This window comes from Dryobates pubescens, chromosome 17 (genome assembly GCF_014839835.1).
Source record: "Dryobates pubescens isolate bDryPub1 chromosome 17, bDryPub1.pri, whole genome shotgun sequence".
NCBI lineage: Eukaryota > Metazoa > Chordata > Aves > Piciformes > Picidae > Dryobates > Dryobates pubescens.
This window is the reverse complement of record NC_071628.1, coordinates 21,832,608-21,846,591: the sequence shown is the minus strand read 5'-3', so window position 1 is coordinate 21,846,591 and position 13,984 is coordinate 21,832,608. Positions and strand designations below refer to the sequence as shown.

General features: G+C 51.8%; 1 protein-coding gene across 3 annotated transcripts in view; it reads right to left on the bottom strand.

Moving 5' to 3' along the window:
* LINGO1 (leucine rich repeat and Ig domain containing 1) overlaps nt 1-13,984 on the bottom strand; it is a 171,057-nt gene that overhangs the window by 68,646 nt on the left and 88,427 nt on the right. For 2 of the 3 annotated variants that reach the window (XM_054168748.1, XM_054168749.1), the window contains exon 3: nt 7,428-7,580. The gene's annotated coding sequence lies outside the window, so the exon portion shown is untranslated. Of the gene's footprint in view, nt 1-1,801; nt 1,888-7,427; nt 7,581-13,984 lie in introns of those variants that run through there. The other variant, XM_054168747.1, reaches the window with a different exon arrangement.

The window sequence follows — 13,984 nt, the reverse complement described above, 5'->3', positions numbered from 1 at the left end:
AGCCCTGTCAGTTCAGCTATCCCAAATTTCCTAGGAAATAACATTTTTCTGTTCTCAAAGGCAAGAACCCATGGAAAACCAAAATCACCTCGCTTGCTAAATACTGCTCTTTGGGGGGGGGGGGGGGGGAGGGAAAGCCAACACACACACACACACACTAAAAAGAAAAAGAATAAATCTTCAACTTTTGCAAATGGCACTCAGGAAGAAAATACCCCCAAGCAGATGGCTCTCAGAGCTCGTGTTTTCAGGCAGGACTTTCAGCAGCACGACCGTTTCCCAGTAGAATTGTGTTTTGATAGAAGATCACCAAGAATAAACCCATTGCAGGGCTTGCTGCCGAGAAGGTGTTTTGACAGAAAGCTGCTATTTCGATGGTCCCTCCGCTTGCTCTGTCAGCCCTGACACGGTGGGAACTCCTCTGACCCAGCCTCCTCTGCGCACAGCTTTGCCAGGGCCTGCAAGGAGCAGCCGCGGGAGCCGGCGGGGAGAGGTGCCTCGCATCATTCCTGCTTACCATAAAAACGGGGAAGCAGCAGAGAGAAGCTAGAAATACCTCTCCTCAAAGCTGCAAACACCTCTCTGCTGGCCCCTCTTGTGCAGGAACGTGAGGCGAGGTGAGGCCAGGTCCCTTTTTTGCATGCATCAGGCTGAGTCTCTGCAGCCTGCTCGTTGCTTTGAGCAAAACAGGATGTAAAGGGGAAATTATCTGGCTGTGTGCATGTGTCCCTGTGAAAGCCACTTCTCCCTCACCACTTTGATTCCCTCTCCTCTGAACCAGGCGTGGGATGCTGCCTCCTGGGCAGCTCCAGGTGAGCCCCTGCGCTCTGCCCCAAGCCAGGGTGTCTCTCCCAGTGGTGCCACTCCTGCAGAGCAAGGATCTATCTCATGCCTTGGACAGCATCCGGTTTGAATACTCCCCCCGCCTTGCTCAGCTCTGGCATACAAAAGATGTTTGAATCATTCTAATATTTTTAATTTAGTTTTTAAAAATTAATCAACTGAATCCTGCTCGTGATGGAGAGAGATCCCTTTCTTCTCTCTCCAGGACTGACATCCAGGGAGACTGCCTCAGCCCAGGCAGCTCTGCTGTTTGCTGTCTCACTGATTGCCTGCATCAGCCTGACAGTGCACAGATGTCGGCTGAGGACTGGGCTGTACAGAACGAGCTGGAACTGGCTGCTGCCTCCCAACTGTCCCGGCGAGAGCGCCGGCAGGAGGCTGAGTCGGCAGAGGGAGGGCCGACGCCTTGCAGGGCTAATAGAGACATCTCACCCAACGCTGCTTTCTGAGGGCCCTCTCTCGCCTGCCCTCTCCTGGAACATCAAACTATTTCTGCCCAGCATCCCCGAGGCTGCAGTGCTCAGCTGCCCACGCTGGCTCGCTCCATGCAGCCAGTGTTTGCCCTCACTTATGCCGGAGCAAGCTGCCTAAGCAGAGCTGTACGGCCACATGACAACGACTTCTCTGTCAACATCACCCAAATATTCATTTTGGATGCCCTCCCCTCCCGGTAAAGCCCTCCCCTCCCGGTAAAGCCCTCCCCTATGCAGGGGTGATGGATGAAACGTTTCCTACCTGTTCCCGACATGCAGGCAGCACCTGCCTCAGGTCCTGGTTGAAAGCTGCATTGCCTTACAGCCCAGGAGGGCTGGGTGGCAGCCCCGGACTATGAGGGGAAGGCATTTCTACCTTGCTTATGGCAGCAGAAACCAGTCCAAGCCTGGTCTCAGAGAGACAGAAGCATGTGAGTGTCATATGCTGGGCGACAGGACAGCTCCCGACCTCGTGTGCCACCTACCCAGGTCAGATGAAGGCAGGATGCTGGGGGATCAGTTGCCAGGGGCGTGCTGGGCTTTGGCCTCTCCTCTGCGTTTCACTCATGCACTGTGGGTGAAACAAGATGGCAATTAGGGCTTTAAACCTGGTGCTGGAGAGGCAGGCAGGAGAGAAATTAAAAAGCTGGGAATGCTTCTCCCCCCTCCCCCTACTCTCCTGCCCAAAACCAGAGCTCGTCTTGAGTTTAATCTTCATCTGAGCCAATATTTAGAAGCTATAAATCAGGCTGCAACAGACAGAAAAACACAGCAACCAAAATTTAGTGGACCTACTGCTGAAAGGCCCAGAATGAACTGCTGAATAGAAGCCATTTTCCCATGGAAATAGAGCAAGCCTGTACTTAGCAGAGCATTGATCTGCTGACAGCTACCGGGACAGATTTGGGCCAGAGCACTTGGGAATCACTTGCAGTGATCTCTCAAGAAACACATGCCGTGCAGAAGCCCTCTGAAAAACATGGTTGTAAAGCAGTGCTGTAGCTGTCTACAAGGCTGGGTGGCATTCAGTAACCAGCCTGGTTGCACAGCCCTCCGTGAGCCTTCCCCAGCAGGCAGTACTGCCCGGGCAGCTCAGAGCCCGGGGCTGCATCCCTGTACTCCAGTCTTGGTGGCTCCAGGTTGGGCAGAGCAAGAAAATGCTGCACAGAGGATGCTACTAAAGCCCAGAGCTGCAAAAAGGTCTCACAGCTCAGGACCTCAGCAATGGGGTATGAGGTTTTGGCTGCGGGACACTGTGCCCCAGGGACCCAAGTGGGGTGTTTCAGGGCCCTTCTACAGACATAATGGCATTTGCCTGTGATGTGCCACAGCCAGGGTCAGCCCAGAGCACTGTCCAGAGCAAAGCACCATCATACCTCCCTGGGGACAATAGGTTGGGCCCTGCCAAATATCAGGAGCTCCACTTTAGCCAAGGAGTGCACAGGAAGAGTGGCTCTGTCCCACCCTGCCCTCCCACAGCCTTGTCCTGTCTGCTGTCCTGGGAGGTGGAGGATGTTGCCTAAATCCTGCTGGGCAAGATGATGGCTCTGCCTGCCCCATCCCAGTGCTGCCCCATATATGGGGGACACTGCACCCTGGTCAGGGTGCCAGCACCAGAGAGCTCAAATTGACCATGTTCTGGCCTCAGGCTCACCTTCCTGCCCCTCCCTCCCCTTCCCCCCCACCGACTGCCACAGCCAAGGTATGTGCTGGAGAGGAGCCAGCCCAGGTACCACAGCTGTGACCTTCTTGTCTTGTGTGGAAAGAGGAGTGCCTCGTGTTCATCTTTTCTACTGCCAGAAACCATTTCCCCACCACAGTTTTCACTGGTTTGGGGGATGAAGCCAAAGCAGGGAGATCTATTCCACCTTTTTTGGAGTACAAAATTATTTCTGAATCCTCTGCCTGTCCTTCCCAGCACAGAACAGAGCTCTGGGCTGCTCAGGAGTCTTTCACCTGCCCACTAGCTTTTCCATAGCAGTTATCACCTGAGATACCATAGGACACCACAGGAAAGCAAACCCATCTCACTTTCAGAGGTGTTGAGTGCCCTTGGCACTTACTGGCCTCAACGTGGGGTGCTCACTGCCCCCAGCCAAAGGCTAATTCTCACCATCACAGGGCCAGCAGCAGAGAAGCAGATGACTTGGAGGACACATGGAGCAGGGAGGGCAGATGTGAGGGTGGCTGCAGAGCTTTCTCTGCTGCATAGCCATCTCAGCCAGCCCCTTAAGAACATCACTCCAGCACAGACTGGATCTATAACACCAATTAATGGTTCACTGCTTGTTGTGGGGGATTTTGTTCCCATTATTGACTACATCTCCTTATGAACTCATCTACTTAGCAGATCTTACAGTGATCCCAAAAGCTACCAAAATAAAACCTTCCATGGAAAAAGCAGGAACAAACCAGGAACAAGCCAATGCCTCTGCTCAAGCAGAACACAACCTGCCCAACCATGCCTCAAAGGACATATGAGGTCCCAGTGTGGCTCAGAGCCTACCAGAGAGCACTGGCAAATAGGGAACAACTTATTTGGGTTATTTATTTATTTATGCTTTCACACATCACTTCTTTTAAAGGGCTAAAAACATGGCTATGGATTTAACATATTTAAATGGATCAAAATCTGTTTAGCTAGGAAGGAAAACAACTCTCCCACCCCAAACTTCTTGTGGGCTGGGACTTGCTTTTCAATCTTCCACCCACAGCAAATATTTCAAATCCTTCTTTTTTTTAAGCTGAAAGGCTGCTTCTGGGGACTTCTGAGGACTGCTCCACCACCCTCCTCCATCACTGCCCTAAGTACAACCTTACACAGAGACAGTCAGGGACACCTTGGCAGAGAGGTCACCTGAGAGACAGGGGACAATAAAGGCATCTGTGTGCAAGCAGATCATCCAGGGATGATAATACAAACGAGAAGCCTTCCTTCCACCTCCTCCATCAGCAGCTTTCCACAAGGAGGATCAATGCAGCCCACTGTAAGTGCACCGTTGTTCCATTTTTAATTAATGAAAGAAAAAACTAATCATTGAATTAAACTTCTCATTACTCCAGCTGAATACCCACTAAGTAAATTTAATTACTGTACGAATCTGCCTTCTCCCTGCCTGTTTCATTAGCTACTGATAAAGATGGAGCTGGGGGAAAAAGAAAGAGAGGGTGAGATGAAAACAGAAGGAGAATGGAAGATGGGAACAATAAATGCAAAAACAGAGGTAAATGATTCAGCAAGTTTCAGGGGGTTCCAGTAAGGGCCTGGGGAAAGACCTTCTCACTGTTTCCAAACCAGGCTGGAGGGACTGCTGGTGTGACAAACTCCCTTTCTCCAACCCACTATCTGCCCAGGGACAACCACTATCTTCCAGGCTCATATCTCACATAGGAACACACAGGCCCATGAGCTCTGTCTCCAGGGATCTACCCACAGCCCAGAGGCCAGCCTCTGCTCCAAGCAGCCAGCAGCTGAGCTGGTGCTCCAGCACTTCACAAGGATCCCTTCGGCACAGAGGCCACAAGGCTGAGGTCTTACGACCCTACCCAGAACCACCTCTTGCAGAGTCTGGGTTTGAAGCCACCTGCAAGACATCAGACAAAGGCTTGGGCTCAACTGGCTCCCCTCCAAATCAGGGCAACCACTGGGTTCAGATCTGCAGAAATTCTTCATTCCTCCCAATTTTGTCTAGCTCTGAACAGCCAGGTTTTGAGTCTGCAACAAAGGCAGCAGCCCTGTAAGGCTTCAGCAGGGAGCTAGTGCTGACAAAAGCAAGGGGAGCACAGGAAAGTGGATATCAAGCACCTGCTGTCCCACCACGTGCCCAGACTCCTGCCAGGTACTCTTTGCATGTGAAGCTTTTCTGCCGGAGTGGGAGTCCTGTGTGCCCAGGCTGCTGGGAGCTGGGGACATGCCAGCAGCACCCTCCTCTGAGATGATGGGCAGATGCATTTCTGCAGCCCCCACCCCCTGCACTGCACAGATTGTTTATGGCACGATTTTGGGTCTCTCCTACTCTCCAGCTACGATTCATGCCCCCATCCCTCCTTCCTGAAGGCCAGTATGAGCCATCATGGGGCAGGTACAGCCCCACGCACAGGGAGGTGCCCAGCAGCCCCTGCCAAGCACAGCAATCCCCCTTCCAGCAGATGCCTCCCTGTCCAGCAGTTCTGCCATGTGGCTGTTGATAAGGGTACCCTTGGAATAAAATGGGGGTGGAGAGAGCGTAGGAAAGGTAAAGTGCAGCCTCTTTCTCAAACCAGGAAGCTGCAGCTTTCAGCTGAGCTGAGAGCATGGTGGAAGGGCCACCCTGGGGCTCTCAGGGACAAGGGGCAATTATGGTCAGACCATCTCCTCTTTGTCATTAAGGGACCATGCAGGCTCCTTATGCAGTCCCATGGGCAGGATCCTGTTCACTGTGAGGCCCTGTCCCTCTGCCTCATGTGGGCAGCTTGTGGCCTTCATAGTGCCCAGCCTCTGCTATTCTGGCAAGAAGATGAGGTTCTTCCTCATTTCCATGACTTTGTGACATCTTCTGACCCCAAACCAAGCTGACAAGTTTGAACCCAATTCTACATTGTTTGGCCATACAAGTCAGCCACCTTTCTCCCTTCCCTCTTCAACATCTACCTAGTACTTTCCTGCTCTCCTCCTCCCTCCTGAGCCCAACAGGCTCCTTCCCCACAGTGTTTTCTCTTGTTCAGGACAAGCTTATCCACAGAGACCCTCCAGGCAGACCAGAAGGTCCCTTCAGTGTCACATTTACCCCTGCTCTACCTCAAACTGGACTTTCTCAAACTCTGTATAGTCAAAGCATTGAGCTGACAGGCACAGATGATGTTCTTCAGGGAGCAAATGGGGCTGGAGGAGACCTGCCATGGATCTGTGGCACCCAGCAGAGATCTGGGCACCAGTACTAGAGGCTACCACAGCCTTAGGGCTCTATTGCACACCTGGGAAGATGCTGCCTCCCAGGTAGGCTCATGCATAGAGTGCTCTCGTCTCAGGCACAAGCTTTCTGCTGCCACAGCTAAAATTAGCTCCCACTGAGTCTCTCCTGCCATCCCTGAAGTCCTTGGTACAACATGTTCTGCCACCACAGGCTCTTCCCAAGCTCTCACTCAAAACCTCCCGGCGATGCGTAGTAGGTGCCTCACAGCTCCCACTCCCTCACACAGGCAAAGCAAACAACCCCACAGGCTTTGCAGCCACCACCTACCTCCCTGCTCCAGAGCTCCCCAAAGCCCCTTGTGCTGCCCACCAGCCCTGCTCTAACAGCATTCCAACAGCTTCCAACCCCAACAGCAGCAGATCCTGAAGATTTGGGCAGGGAAAATAGGGGGTGGGGGGAGGAGCGTGTGTTGTTTGCTTGGGTTTGCTTTTGGTGGCCAAGCTGAGAGAAAAATTCAGGTTGACTGAAGTGGGTTTTGTTTGGTTTTGGGTTGAGGTGGGGTTTTTTTGGGGTTGTTTTGGTGTTTGGTTTGGGGTTTTGTTTTTTTTTTTGGTTGGCTGGTTTTGCTTTTGTTTTGTTTTATTTTGTTGGGTTTTGGTTTATTTATTTTTAGTTTTCCTTTGCCAAATTTTCAAGTCCCAGTAATAATCAGGGGCTGGATGAAACCCTTTGGATTGAAGTGAGCTTGCATTTTGTTTGTAGGTGGCTTTCCCTACCCCACACTGGAAAGAAGAAGAAAGAAGAGGGAAAAAAAAAAAAACACCACCACCAAAAAACCCTAGAAAAAAAACTCAAAATGAAATGTCATCTTGAAACAGATGGCTGAAAGGTTTCAGTTTGAAAATGTCAAAATCAAACTTTTCAGTGTTTCACTTTTTTTTTTCTCCCCCCCCCCCCATCCCCACCTCCCCCCACAGCCAATACCACTTGCTAAATACAACCTGAATTCGTGAGCTGTGGCTGTTGACTGCAACCTGAGTTATTTGGTGCAAAAGCTGCTCGCTCAGTCTTTTGTGTGTGTGAGTGTGTGCACCCTGCTGCAGCAGGGAGAAACACGTGGAGCAGGCAGGAAAGAGAACCCTGCAGAGTGTCCTCCACCAGAGAAGTGCCACAGCAGAGCAAAGCAGCAAAAATAAAACCCCAACCACCCAGGACTTACCTTGGCAGCAGACCTCTGCAGCTTCGTTTTGGCTTCTGGAGGGGCTTCTTGTGCAGCAGAGGGAGAGGGGGGGAAGGACAGGGTGGTCCTGCCTGTCTCATGGGACCCAATGCAGAGCAGCTGGGCACCTCGCTCAGCCCTGGATCTGCAGCCCTGCAAGACAGGAGGAGGAGAGCATAAGAAGATGCTAAAGAAGCAACATCCAATCTGAGCAAAAAGGGAAGGAGGTGTTGGGGAATGAGGCCAGGCAGAGTCAAGGGATTAGGCCAAGGCAGTGGCAGCAAGCAGCTCTTGAGTGCTGGCTGGCATCAGGTCTGCTCTCCTGACTCCACTCTCCCCCATGCCGTGGTTTTCATCTCCTCTTGCCCTGCTTCCAAGGTGCACTCACTCACCCTTCTGTTTGCTAGCACAGGGTTTGTGTGCCAGTGTGCACACAAGAGAAGCAGGAGGAGTCCTTAAGTATCACATCAACAGCAAACCCAAGCCAAGGGAGCTGCCCCACTGGAGACCATCTCCAGAAAGCTTTGTGCCCTCCCACCCATAGACATTGCTCACTTAACCTAGCCCACACCACAGCAGCACTGGCAGACAGTCATGGAGAAGGGCTTTGCCCACCTAACCTCTTCTCAAGAAGGGCTAATGGTCACCTCAGAGCTGGTCAAAAATCAGGTTCTAGGGCTGAGATCTAATTGTCAGCTGGGAACCAGCATGGGGCTGATTTGATCTCACTGATACCAAACTCATGACCCCTTTCCTGTGCTCCAAGGCCACGGGAGGGTGGTCCTAGGTGCTAGCCCTTGCCACTGCCTTTTTGCCAGGACCACCCTCCAGGGCCTGTCCCCCAGATGAGCATCTAGGTGACATCGTGATGCAAGAGGGCAGCAAGCCTGCTGGACCACACACAAGGTTTGAGCAGGCAGGAGTCAGGTTTTGATTGTAAAGTTCACAGCCCACGAGTTTTCAAGCACAACTGAAGTCCAGCAGCTCCAAATTCAGAGCCTTGCCACACAGGAAGGGAACAGAGATGATTTAAATTAAATTTGCTCTTACTTCCCCAAAAGCTGCAGGATTCCCAAGGTACACTTGGCACCATGCAGCAGAAAGCAGCAAAACAAGCCAGAACTTGAATCCATCCCAAAGTCATGGTTATAAAATTCAGCCTCATGTTCCACAAGAAGCCAGGTATGGAAATCACATGCCCCAAGACTCTATGAAAACAAGAGCTGACACCTAAGCCCCAAATCCACGAGTCAAGTAAGAGTTCAGGTTGGGAACATAGGGTCATTATCTTCTCCCTTTTGCCCCGGCCTCAGTTTAGGAGCAGCAGCTCTGAGATGCAGCAGGAACATTCCTTCCTTCCTTCCTTCCTTCCTTCCTTCCTTCCTTCCTTCCTTCCTTCCTTCCTTCCTTCCTTCCTTCCTTCCTTCCTTCCTTCCTTCCTTCCTTCCTTCCTTCCTTCCTTCCTTCCTTCCTTCCTTCCTTCCTTCCTTCCTTCCTTCCTTCCTTCCTTCCTTCCTTCCTTCCTTCCTTCCTTCCTTCCTTCCTTCCTTCCTTCCTTCCTTCCTTCCTTCCTTCCTTCCTTCCTTCCTTCCTTCCTTCCTTCCTTCCTTCCTTCCTTCCTTCCTTCCTTCCTTCCTTCCTTCCTTCCTTCCTTCCTTCCTTCCTTCCTTCCTTCCTTCCTTCCTTCCTTCCTTCCTTCCTTCCTTCCTTCCTTCCTTCCTTCCTTCCTTCCTTCCTTCCTTCCTTCCTTCCTTCCTTCCTTCCTTCCTTCCTTCCTTCCTTCCTTCCTTCCTTCCTTCCTTCCTTCCTTCCTTCCTTCCTTCCTTCCTTCCTTCCTTCCTTCCTTCCTTCCTTCCTTCCTTCCTTCCTTCCTTCCTTCCTTCCTTCCTTCCTTCCTTCCTTCCTTCCTTCCTTCCTTCCTTCCTTCCTTCCTTCCTTCCTTCCTTCCTTCCTTCCTTCCTTCCTTCCTTCCTTCCTTCCTTCCTTCCTTCCTTCCTTCCTTCCTTCCTTCCTTCCTTCCTTCCTTCCTTCCTTCCTTCCTTCCTTCCTTCCTTCCTTCCTTCCTTCCTTCCTTCCTTCCTTCCTTCCTTCCTACACCACAAAATGCTGAGGCTGGTGTCAGAAAACCTGTTTTTGTGAGCTCACGAGCCCAATTGCTAGATGAAAGAGGATTAGATGAAGCTTAGACTAAGCATCTCAACAGTATCAACCCCTAAGACGATGCTCAGCCATTGCTACTGCTAAGGTAACACAGACAGATTTATCTGCTCAGAGAGAAGGCTCTTACACAGAGCTCTCCTCAACACAAAGAAGGCTCCTCAGGAGGAGGCTGTGTGTCCACAGGATCAGGGCAGGGCTGGCTGCCCACGGGCAGGAGTCTGCCGGAAGGAGCCACATGGAATAAGACTGGCTCCAAACTCAAGCCTCCTCCCAAGTTCAGGGGGCGGCAAACGGAAATTAAGCCCATCTGTTCCTGAAGCATTGCACCAGTGGAGAGGTGAGGAGCTGAAAAATCTGAGCTCTAAAGAAATCCAAAGTGCTAGAGACAGAGCCAGCAAGCTGCCCATCAGGGAGGGGATGCCATGTCCCAGGCTCACTCCTGCAGAGAGTTTGGAGATCTCGATCCAGACCTTGGAGAAGAGGAGGCTGAGGAGAGACCTCACTGCTCTCTACAACTCCCTGAAAGGAGGCTGGAGTGAGGTGGGGGTTGGTCTCTTCTCCCTAGTAACAAGTGATAGAACAAGAGGAAATGGCCTCAAGTTGTGCCAAGAGAGGTTTAGATTGGATATTAGGAATAATTTCTTAACTGCAAGAGTGGTCAGGGATTGAAACAGGCTGTCCAGGGAGGTGGTGGAGTCACTATCCCTGGAGGTGTTCAGGACAAACCTGTGGACATGGCACTTTGGGCACAGTTTCATGGCCATGGTGGTGTTAGGTTGATGGTTGGACCTTAGTGGGTCCTTAGGCACCTTAGGGTCTTAGTGGTCTTTTCCAACCAAAATAATTCTATGATTCTATGAAACCTCTTGAGCAAGGGAGTGCAGCAGCATGTGGGTCCCCTACATTAACCCACCTTGGCAGAGATGAAGTGAGGAAGTTGGGGCTCTCCAAGCTTCATGGAAGAGCTGCAGACAAAGGAAGGGAAACAGAGGCAGGCACCCAGGGCTGTCAGACCAGCAGTGGCACACAGCTCTGGAGATACCTCAGACTCATCAGTGAGCCCCAGCACTGCAGCCATCCCAGCCCTGGCAGATGTGCCTTGTCATGTGGAATGGTGTTTCAGCAAAGAGCATTAAGTGATCAGTCAGCATTAGAAACAGCCAGGTTTGATGTGTTTAAAAGAAAATGTCTCCCTTCTTACCTCCCTTGCTGAACCCAATTTTCATCTTCAGAATCTCCTCACTTTTTTGTTCTATCCCCAGTCCAAACAAACTCTGCTGTCAAAGCCGTAACACTTGCTTTGCATTTCTGCCACATCCATTCCTATAAATCATTAAGAACCAAACTGAACCTTCACATTTTCCCCTTCTCCCTTGAAGGAACAGCGCTAAACCACCCTGGCAATCCATTTTTTGCCTGGTTTCTGCTCAAAGCCAGGACAGCAGGGTATTGGCTGGGAGAAGAGGCATGGGAGGTAGCAGCCAGGTGGGATTTGGAAGTGCTGCCTACAAAGCACCTCTTGGTGCCAGGAGATTTAAATAAAGCAATGTTTACACAGCCTTTATCCCTGAGAGACGGAAATTATGAGGGAGCAGAATAGCAGCAGGCATGGGGAGACAGAGGGAGATTTAGGCGTGGGTCCTGAGCACCACTCGGATCACCTAGGGCCAGGCCAGCGAAGGAGGTGAGATGGCTCCGAGGAGGCACAGCCAGCAGCAGGAAGCAGGCAGGAGTACCTGGTCCCTCACACTTGCAAGGAGTAGAAACTCAGATTTAGCAAAGAGTATTTATGAGTATTGAGGGAGGGAGAAAAAAGCAGCAAGCCATGCCACAGGGAATAGCAAGGCTTTCTTGTGGCTGGCAGCTGAGTGGAATAAATCTATCCACTGGGCATAAATTGTTTAAGCAAAAAAAAAAATCCCTCTCAACATGACTATTATGCAAGAAAAACAGCAATCAAAAAAAAAAGGGAAAGAAAACTCTGAACCCTCATAATTTCTCTCCTCAAGGTCAGAGCTGTTAGTCTCCTCCGTGAAGGAGAAGCAGCACCTTGCACTATGAAGTTTAACCAAAAGCAAAGAAACATTTGGGAAGTGAGTGTGTGCCTGCCTGGACTGACCTGCCTGGCTGCATTAGGGTAAATGGCTTCATTTAAGAGCATATTATCTTGTGGGGAGGCTCAGTGGTGGGGCAAAGGGACAGTCTGGGGCAAGTGAAGAGGAGCACTGTGCTTCAGCAATCAGCCTGATGCCTGCACAGATGCAGATGGAGCAGGACCCCAGAGCCATGCAGGCAGCCCAGCTGCATTTCTGACCCCACAAGCAGGATTATGCTGCTGCTCCTGGTCCGTTCCAACCCTCATTCCAAGTGCAGGGCTGGAAAAGGTCACTCCTGTCATCTCCAGGAAGGGAGCTGGCTGTGGCACACAACAGGGATGGGGCAGAGGCACGCAGGGATAAGGGAGGCATCAGCCACTGGGGCTGCAACAGAAACAGGGAGTAGCCTTGTGTCAGAGCAAAGGATCTGGTTATTATGCAGAGCCTGTGCTAAGGTTGCTGCTTTAGTGCACTGCAGGCACTAAATTAAGGGGACATTTACAACCCACAATGCAGAGAAGCAGCTGCTAAAGGTGGCCACAGTGAGTGACTTCACCTCTGGGTGAAAGGCTCCATGAAATGTCTGCTGTGAAGAATGTCGACAGGAAAACAAATCCTTCCTTCCACCTCCTGCCCTGTAGGGCAATGCCAGGACATGTCTGGGCACCTGGGGAAAGTGGGGACCGGTAACAACCTGCTCTGCTCAGTGCAAGACAGGGGTCTCCAAGACCTGCCCTGCTTAGAGGGGATGCAAAGTCCATGGGATACTGAAGCTTAGTCCAACTAGTAGAGTCCAGTGCAACAAACCACACCACCATCACCAGGACAGTACTTAGCTGGAATAAGCCCAAAGGATCTGCTCCCCAGAAATTAAGATTGCCCAGACCAAGCCTTGCCCAGGCTCCATGCAGCACAGACCAGCACTAGAGCATCAAGCAGTTCCTGGTGATAAAACCCTGGTGCCTGCTCACCCTTTTTCTCTGCCCTGGATGGCCAAGCTGAGGGTCCTACAGGATACAGGAGTGGCTACTGGGAGCAGCCAGCACTGCTTCCTTCCTCCTCCCACACCCATGCCAAGCCCAGCTCACCAGGGCTTTCCACCCAGCACTACTCCTTCCTCCTCCCACACCCATGCCAAGCCCAGCTCACCAGGGCTTTCCACCCAGCACTACTCCTTCCTCTTCACCTGGTAGGAACAGCCAACTTCAACAGTGGCCAAAGCTCAGTGTGCCTGCAGGGATGAGCCAGCCATGCTGTGCACTTCCCCTCTTCCCCCACTGCCATGGCAGTGCCCAGCTCATTTGCTGATAATGACACCAGGACCTTTTCTTTGCAGATCCAGGGATGTACTCTGATGTGCTCAGCCATGCAGACAAGGGGATGGCTCTTGGTGGGATCTGGCATAGACCTCTCCCAGCCCAAGGCACTGAGCCCAGGGGCAGTCTGTCACCTCCTGGCGTTGGCAAAGCAGCCAAGGGCAAGGGGAAGCAGAGGAAGACATAGGGAGAGCAGAGATGATCTGATATGCACAGGAGACAAGGAGAAAGGGGTTAACTCTGCCCCACCAACACAAAAGCAGGCAGGGGCACTGCGAGGGCATCTCAAGGTTGCAGCACAGGCAGCAGCTTGGGTCAATAATTCAGCATGCTGGGCTGTGAGCACAGCTGAGGAGGGGCATTTCCACCTGAGCAGAGGGAACAGCAGCCAGGGGTGGGAAGACACTTCTCAACGGAATCAGAGCTCTGCAAGGTGCTGGGAACCAGAGGGACTGGCCCACTCACCCACTGGAAAGCACTGGTTGTGTCATGCTTACATCCCTGTAGCTTTTAAATCCTTCTCAGAAAGTTAACTCAAAAAATTTATGCTCAAACATCTCCAAATCCCAGGTGTTTACTGCCTGGGGGAGCTTACAGCCGCTCTTAGCACCTCCCACAGCTTCAAGGTAGCACATGTTAGAGCAGTTTGAGCACCCAGCCACTGGGGCCAGCCCAGGATAGGGTCCATGATCCCTCATGCAATCAGACTGCTGCACCCCGTGCAGCTCACGTCAGAGCAGGGTGCCAGCAGCACCAGCCAGCCTAGGCACTCTGGAGCACCTTTACTCAAAGGATTGCTCCAAGGCCCCACCTAGGAACAGATGGCTGCTCCTCTGCAGCTTCTCAGAGGCTTCTCCTGCTTGCCAGCAGAGCCAAGGCCCTGCAGCTCCCATGCCTTTGGGAACCATGTGCTTGAGTGCATCCAGACGTGTTGCACTTGGCACTGGGATTGGCAAAGGACCATTCCTGGCTTCTTTTGTGGAAC